General features: G+C 31.7%; 1 pseudogene; it reads right to left on the reverse strand.

Moving 5' to 3' along the window:
- Positions 1 to 6,328: 6,328 nt before the first annotated feature.
- Positions 6,329 to 7,326, reverse strand: LOC125200037 (annotated as a pseudogene).
- Positions 7,327 to 7,850: the final 524 nt, after the last annotated feature.

The following is a 7,850-nucleotide window of genomic DNA, read 5'->3' on the forward strand; positions in this document are numbered from 1 at the left end:
AGTAGTAGTATTATACACTTTATATTTTTTTATAGTAGAGTTGAAATCAAATGCCTAACTCTTCTTATAGACAACTAGAGACCAAATTTGGGTTATCCATTTTTCTTAATCTCATGATTAGGATTAATTTACAATTAATTTAATATTTTATTGAATAAATATTTTTTTTAATTTTAATTTTTTTTGTTGTATCATTAATGTATTTTAATAATATGTAAAAATTACTTCATAACATGTTTAATTTAGTTCATTATTAAGTTAATATAGTTCATTATTTACTTGACAAGTTTTTATTGAATAAAAAAAATTAAAAAGAAATTAAAAAAAGTTTACAAAAAAATTAATTTTTTTAAAAAAAGTTACAAAAAAAATTAAAAAATATAAAAAATATTTAAAAAAATTTTAAAATTTTTTTAAAAAAAATATAAGAAAATAAAAAAAATGAAAAAATAAAAAAAATTATTGAATAAAATATTAAATTAATCGTAAATTAATCCTAACCATAAGATTAAGAAAATAGATGATCCTAATTTGGTCTCTAATTTGGTCTTTAAGAGTGGATTTGTGAATAATGAGACTCTTTTATAGTATGAGTTTATTCGAACTATATTAATTTATTGATGTATAAAAATTACACTTAGTTTAACTGAATATATTAGATCAGATTATATTTTTAAAAGACTTATAAGAACTAATAGTACAATAAAGAAAAAAAAATTTAAAGCCATGTTATAATCAAATACACATATTCCAAGATATTTATCTATTAATTTTAGTTAAGTTGTGGGGCAGTACGTTTGTTGGTGCCATTTCATTATAGCTTGCTAGGTAAATATGAGAATAGAAAATAGGGTAATTTACGTGTAAATACATGATCTTTCAATTTTATTTATTTTTATTTTTTTAAAAATATAAATCTATGAACTTTAGATTTTTTTTTATTTTTCCCCAAATTAAACCCAGGTGCCATGGGAAATTTGCCAACATGGTAAAACCCCGGTAATCAAAAGGGCCGTCATTTATTAGAAAATGAGGAAATTTTGGGTTTAAATACAAAACTTTTGGGAGAATTCTCCCTTTTTCCCCGTGAACTTTTAAAACTGTGAAAATTTCCCCCAAATCAAATAAAACTTTTTGGCTTTTCCCCCAATCTTTTTTTTAGCTAAATTAAATGTCTCCATGTTCTGGCAAAATATCATAAGAATTTCCAAAACAAAAATCATCAAAAAGTCAAATTCATTTCGTCATTTTTCTATTCAAATTTCTCCATCATTCCACGACAAAAAAAATTCATCAATTTTCCATCCCAATTAACCCAAATTTTACAAAACAAATATCACCCGAAAATTATCAAAAAAAACTACAATTTTTTTTTAAAAACTTTTAATCAATCATTGTTCCCATGTGTTGGTGCGTTTCCCATTTTCCCCGGTTAAACGAACTTTTTGACAATTTCTTTGAATCCTAGAACCCGCGTGCTTGAACTTTTTGTTTTACCCCTTTTTGTGAGAAGACATTCCCCATCATATACATTATGTCATAATATCACATAAATTTTTCAAAAAAAGAGCGTTACCAAAACAACTTAAGTGTAATCAATATACCCCCATTTTAAATGTTTCCACTTTCCTCGAAACCTATCCTCCAACTCCTTTCCTGGGTAATGCCCCTTTTCCCTTTACTTGAAGAGATTGACACTTTTGGATGCTCTTTTGTGTTCCCACTGGGCTTGCCAAGCTATCTTGTTGTGGAATTTTCTTCGGGCCTTCCCATTTTACCCCGGTGAATCATATAGAAATATAGCAACTAATATAGTTATATAAAGGTACTATAGGATACTTCACTACCTTTTCCATGGGCGTTTTTCAACTGGATCGTTCTTCATCCACTATTGTGCCCTTGTTGGTGACACTTTTGGCAAGTCATTTGCACTTTTGTCCTCATTTTGTTTTGAGGAAATTTAGGATTTTTACCCTCGGGTGTCTCTTCTCTTTTCTCGGCATTCTTCTTATCATTAGAGGCTTGACAATGGTTTTTCTACCTGGGGCCACATTCTCTCGACCCCTAATGGGTTCTAATCCAACCATATAGCCCTCAAATATCTACTTAATGTATAATAATCATCACAAAGGTAGTTACATCTTCATTTTTGAACCTTATACAAGCTACACCAAGCACACAGTTTTCCCATAAATCCCAAAATCTACATGTACATGTACGATCCCCAAGATTCACAACAAACTTATCATCCTCAAAGTGAACCTCAAATTTTCCACCTAACGAAAAGTACGCGCTTTGTATTCACGACTATCAAATTTTATTTAACTTTTCAATCATTTTTGGGACAAATTCTTCCTGCACACTTGACATGGTATTGACCTACTTCCTTGTTGTGTAATGAGAGTGCACCAATTTCCTCAAACATGTGAATTATATGTTTGTCTCTGGCTTCAACGATAAATGCATTAAATGACTTGCGATGTTACTAGTAATCACGTCGTTCATGCAGAGGTGAAAATGAAAGCCTTACAAAATTTCTTTGTATCCCTGCCCATGAAGTCTTCATAAAAACACCTCGATGCTCCAACTTAATTTCTTGAATTGCTAATTTGAATTTCTCTATATAGGTGCCCTTAAATGCCTTCCAATACGGTTTCTTTAGATCATGTTCATTGGTGTCTTCTTCGAATTCATGTACACATGGCGTGCACAATTTATGTGTTCAAAAAGGGCGCTAAAGTATTGAATGCATTTGTAATCTCCGCAAATTCAAACATTTAGAATAGGTAATAAAAATTTTAGTTAATAACAAATATAAATCATAAATGTAAATGTCCATCTCGCCCCCATCGCAATTTTAAGATCGTCAATGAGACACTTTAGAAACCATATCCAACATTGTTCATTCTCTACCTCAACTATAGCCCAAGCAATTGGATATATTTATTGTTTCCACCCCTTTCCAATGGCACTCACTAAAATTTACCCAAGAAAGTCTTTAAGAAGCAACCTTTAAATGAAAAGGGGCATGAAACTCATTTAAGGCTTTCACTAGCGAAAAAACTTTGATCCCTTTAAAAACACCCCCATTACCCATAAGCAAATCGATTCCTTTTTTCAACTCTTCTTAGTTTAGTTGTGTAATTTTTTGGGAAACCAAAATCTTTATCACGCCTAATAATAGATAAAATGTGATAACAAATCATGAAAGATATCCTCAAAAACCATGAAAATCCGAGCTTTTAAAGGGACCTTCCCACATTCGTTTTGGCCGAGCCTCCCATATTCGTTTTCCCCGGGGATCCAACACCCCCGTTGAGTCGAAGGCCCCAACATGCCATAACACTCGATCCAATCAAGGATCACGTAACCACAAAAGTTTAATCAACAATACCTTTTATGTGAATCTGGAGGTCCCAAGGGGGTTTTTGGGGGGGGTGCCAGATCGGCCCTCATCATTGGATGATGTTGTGCTTCGGGATAACATTAGACATGGTTTTGGAAAGGAAGCGACGGTGGAAGGACACTTGACATCTCAAACGAAGGTGGAGATTAAGTTCGTTATGTCTAACTCCTTCAATGGCAAGAATATCTGCCTTGTGTTTGTCGGATGTACAAACTTGTGGGGCATAATACAAACCAAAATAATGGAAATAACGGGGAATTACATGTAATAAATTGAAATAGATGGTAATGTAAACCGGGGAAAAGGGTTAGCTGGGAGTTTTTCCAAGACGGTTCGCCAAAAAGGGGCCCAAGTTTGGTGTCGCCCCAAAAGATAAAATATAATGTCTTGTTCTTTGAACCGCAGACAAACAATTTCCAGCAATTGGATTATGGCGAGGCGAACCATAGATCGACAATGCAGGGGGGAAAGAGCAATGCAAAACCCACGGAGCAAGTTGGAGACATAATGTCTTTACATACCTTTGACGTAAACTGGGGGTTACTAGCCGTTGGGGGACCCGGAGAGACTGATCAGGGCGTGGAATCTAGACACCCCACGATTGGGGTGGACCTCTTTATGTTTGAGGTGGCCCAAAAGATTAGGGGGGCTCGCCCATTTAAAGGGCCCAAACCCAAAAATTAATTCCCAAGCCCAAGCCATGGCGCACCACCCATCTTAGTCCGATAATTATTCATGGAATAACTAATCTTATTAAATACATCTTTAATATTTTATTTTTTATGTGAGATAATTAACACTTGGGAATTAATCCCATGGTTTTTTCATAACTCATTTTTAGCTTTATGTGACTAATTTAATCCATTATTTTTCAATCACGGGAAACGAATTTTAGAAAGAATATACCTGGCATCTACTCCAAACTCGATCGAGACGTTGTACCTTTAATTTAAAAAAAAAAATGTTTTTGCATTTTCTTTCCCCAAACCTTTGACCAAACATACGTTCCAACACATGTTAATAGCTATATCGAGCTAAATATTGAATCGATTCATTTGAAGTGATTTTTACTATGTATGATTCAAATATGCCATATAAGGCATGTTAACTTGTGATTTGATCTGATCATCGTTTTTCGATTGAAAATAATGAGGAATATTTATTTATAATTAATTCAATGTTCTACTATAACTTTTGAAATTATCTATGTATGTATAAACTTAAATCAGCATGTTTGTGGGAAAAAAAAATGTGGACAAAATATATGATTTGAATGAGTAAGCATACATCTTAGTTGAACTATTGTGTGGTGTTAAGAGAACCTTGAAGGAATATAAATAAGTAGAGAACTTTTTTTTGTGGCTCCAATAGTGTGAACTTGTATTTATTTTAGACTTGTGATATATGAACTAATATCTCATCTAGCCTTGAGTAAAGATTCACATACTTAATTGGTATTAATGATTAAGTCTACTAGCAAACGTTGATAATCATTTTCGATTTGATTGTTAATTGGTAGTTGTCATATTTTATTAGTGTGGTCTGGATTTGGATAAGTATGTAAACTTATTAAAACCAGAAGTGCAAGCTTGAAAACACCGATTTAATTGATGATGCATCGTGATTCATCACCAATTCCATTTGACAATCTTAGTTGTCCACACTTTTAAGATAAAAAAATCATTAATTATCTGAAAGTCCATATACACTCTTAGCACGAAAATATGGATGTGAAAAAATTCATCAAATTACAACTTCTGAAGTATGAAATACAAATATAATATGACAACTCAATATTTTTATGCATTAAGATTTCATAATATAAGCATAAAGAATCTGATTCCAAATATCCGGCACTTGGAAGACAAAATGCAAACAATCCGCATATTTCTCAGGGTGATATCTCTCAATGCAAAATTTGCGAATGGCCTATAAATTGATGGATGTGCATCTTTCTATATCCTGATAATTGAGTTATATTCATATTCAACTTTAACTCTCTTCTTCAAGCTTTTCTATAGTTGATTCCACAATCTCCATCATATTTCGATCAACACCATTTGCCCAATATGTTTCATCAAATATTGGCTTTGTTGTGTTGTAACAACTTGGACTAGTTCCCCAATATGTCTTTCTACAATTTATACCGTTACAATTTTATTCATTAGCACCCATCATAATTGTACTGATTTAAGCTTCCTTCAAATCTTTTATTTTGTGCGTATATACATAAATAAACACATATATGTACCCTAGGCAAAGGGTGAAGCGCCATGAAGAAAATCTTGGTTCTGTTCCGATCAACTTGAAATTCCAACCATTCTGACCAACTATTTAAACCCTACTTCATACTAAATGATGATATTTTCACTTGCTTATATATTGCGTCAAATTTGTCAAGTGAACCCCACCGAAAATATAACCATAGAATCACAAATATTAATGATTAAAATAAAATTACAATATCAACTTTAAAAAAGTGGGTATTAGGGCTTATTTAATTAGCATTGCACTTAACCGGGACAATATGCTTTTCTCATTATATATAGATAACTATTATCATTCTCACATACATTATTAACATATATTGCATTAGGATGATAACTAGCTAAATTTGCTACCATAACACATTATATTAAAATTATCAACAATGATATGAGTATGTCAACACAAATATAGATTGATATACGCATGTTTGTGTTGACTTTTATATTTAAACGCCAAAAAAAAAAGATAAAGCTATGTAAATCTAAATCTGTATTGACATATACTCATATCACTTTGTCGACATTTTTTAATATAATATGATGATCAGTTAGCAAATCAAGCTAAATAGTATTTGATTGCACCCCATGTTAGATATATAGTTTTATATACATAGAAACATGATCGTGCAATACAAGCATTTAAGTAGAAATAATCTTACAAAAGAGTGATATCTGGAACAGTCCACCATGCAAACGTATCAAATATAAGTACATCTGCATTAATCCAATTTCTCCCATGCTTCTCTATAGATTGAAAACGTATTGTACGTTTACTATCCGCCTTTTTGATGTTTTGGGTCATCACGGTCAGATTCCACAAGATACGGAGACCAGTGTGCTCTAATTGTCACATTATATTCCTTCACATATTTCCCAAACACATCAAATCTTAAATGTAAAAAAAGGGAGAAGAAGAAGATTTTCATGACATTATACCTTGACATACAAATTATGCAAAACTCCATCCCTTTTTGCTAACGGTGGAATATATGGTTCAATTAGACAGAGTAATGATTCCATTGGTTTCTACCAATGAATCACCCACGAATATGTTTTTATTCCTTAATTTCTCCAATAACGCAGTCCCATTAAACCTAAGTGAAAACAACAAAAACCACACTAATTAATAAAAGTGTGAAATAATTGCAATCACCAAGTTTCCAATATTTTAAAATAATTTACAAAAAACCATGATAATCGGGAAAAAAGCGCAATTGCAATGCCATATAAACGTATATTTGAATAAACATTGTGTTGCTCTAGAGAATTAACCCTAAAATTTCTAGAAATTAAAAAAATATTAAAAAATATTTTAACAACCTGGGAAGATCGCATTGATGAGGTTGCCATCTAAAATTTTGATATTTCAAATTCTTTCTCCCATTTTTCTCACATGCGAAACTATCTTCCATTATAGTACACTCTCTCTCTTTGTAAAGAGGGTACGAAACGTCGTCGTAAACCCACTTCCCTGAAAAGAAATCACAGCTTGAAATGGTGTTATCACTCTCTTTGAAAATAACTAAGTTTTTCTTGTGTAACAACGTTGGAAGCGGCGTTGTTAATTAGGTACAGAGCTGTGACGACACAAGACATCAATACGATGGCGAGGGGAAAGTATTTTACTGCAGATTTCCATCTTACTACACCCATTTTCTCTATTTTCAAAAATTTAAAACATACTAAGACTTTTTAAAGTTTTTTGCAAACTTTATAAACAATATGATCTATTGCATTTATTGGGATTTTATAATTCACAACGTGTTGCATCATACCTATTTGAGATATAAATTATGGTCAATTAAGTTTTAGCTCTTCTGTTTGTAGGATATCTTTATTTTGATTTGTTCCTTATTCGATATATGCACTTTTTTTTGTAGTCCTTTTTTAATGATTGTTTCTAAGAAGTAAGATATCTCTCTATTTAATGGTAACTTTCTACATTTATTCATCTATGGCACAGTAAAATTGAGATAGACTGAGTTAATTCAAAAAATTTTAAAATATAATTTTTTTTGTCCATTAGAATAGCTCAAGATGACAATTCACATTTATATTCTAAAGTCACAAATAAATTTAGAACATAATTATACTCAAACTTAAATAAATTTAACAAATACTGAAGAGTGATATTTTATGAATTAATTGTTTATAAGGACACGACGTACCCAGCATTG

Source organism: Salvia hispanica, unplaced genomic scaffold, assembly GCF_023119035.1.
Source record: "Salvia hispanica cultivar TCC Black 2014 unplaced genomic scaffold, UniMelb_Shisp_WGS_1.0 HiC_scaffold_783, whole genome shotgun sequence".
In the NCBI taxonomy this organism is placed as follows: Eukaryota; Viridiplantae; Streptophyta; class Magnoliopsida; order Lamiales; family Lamiaceae; genus Salvia; species Salvia hispanica.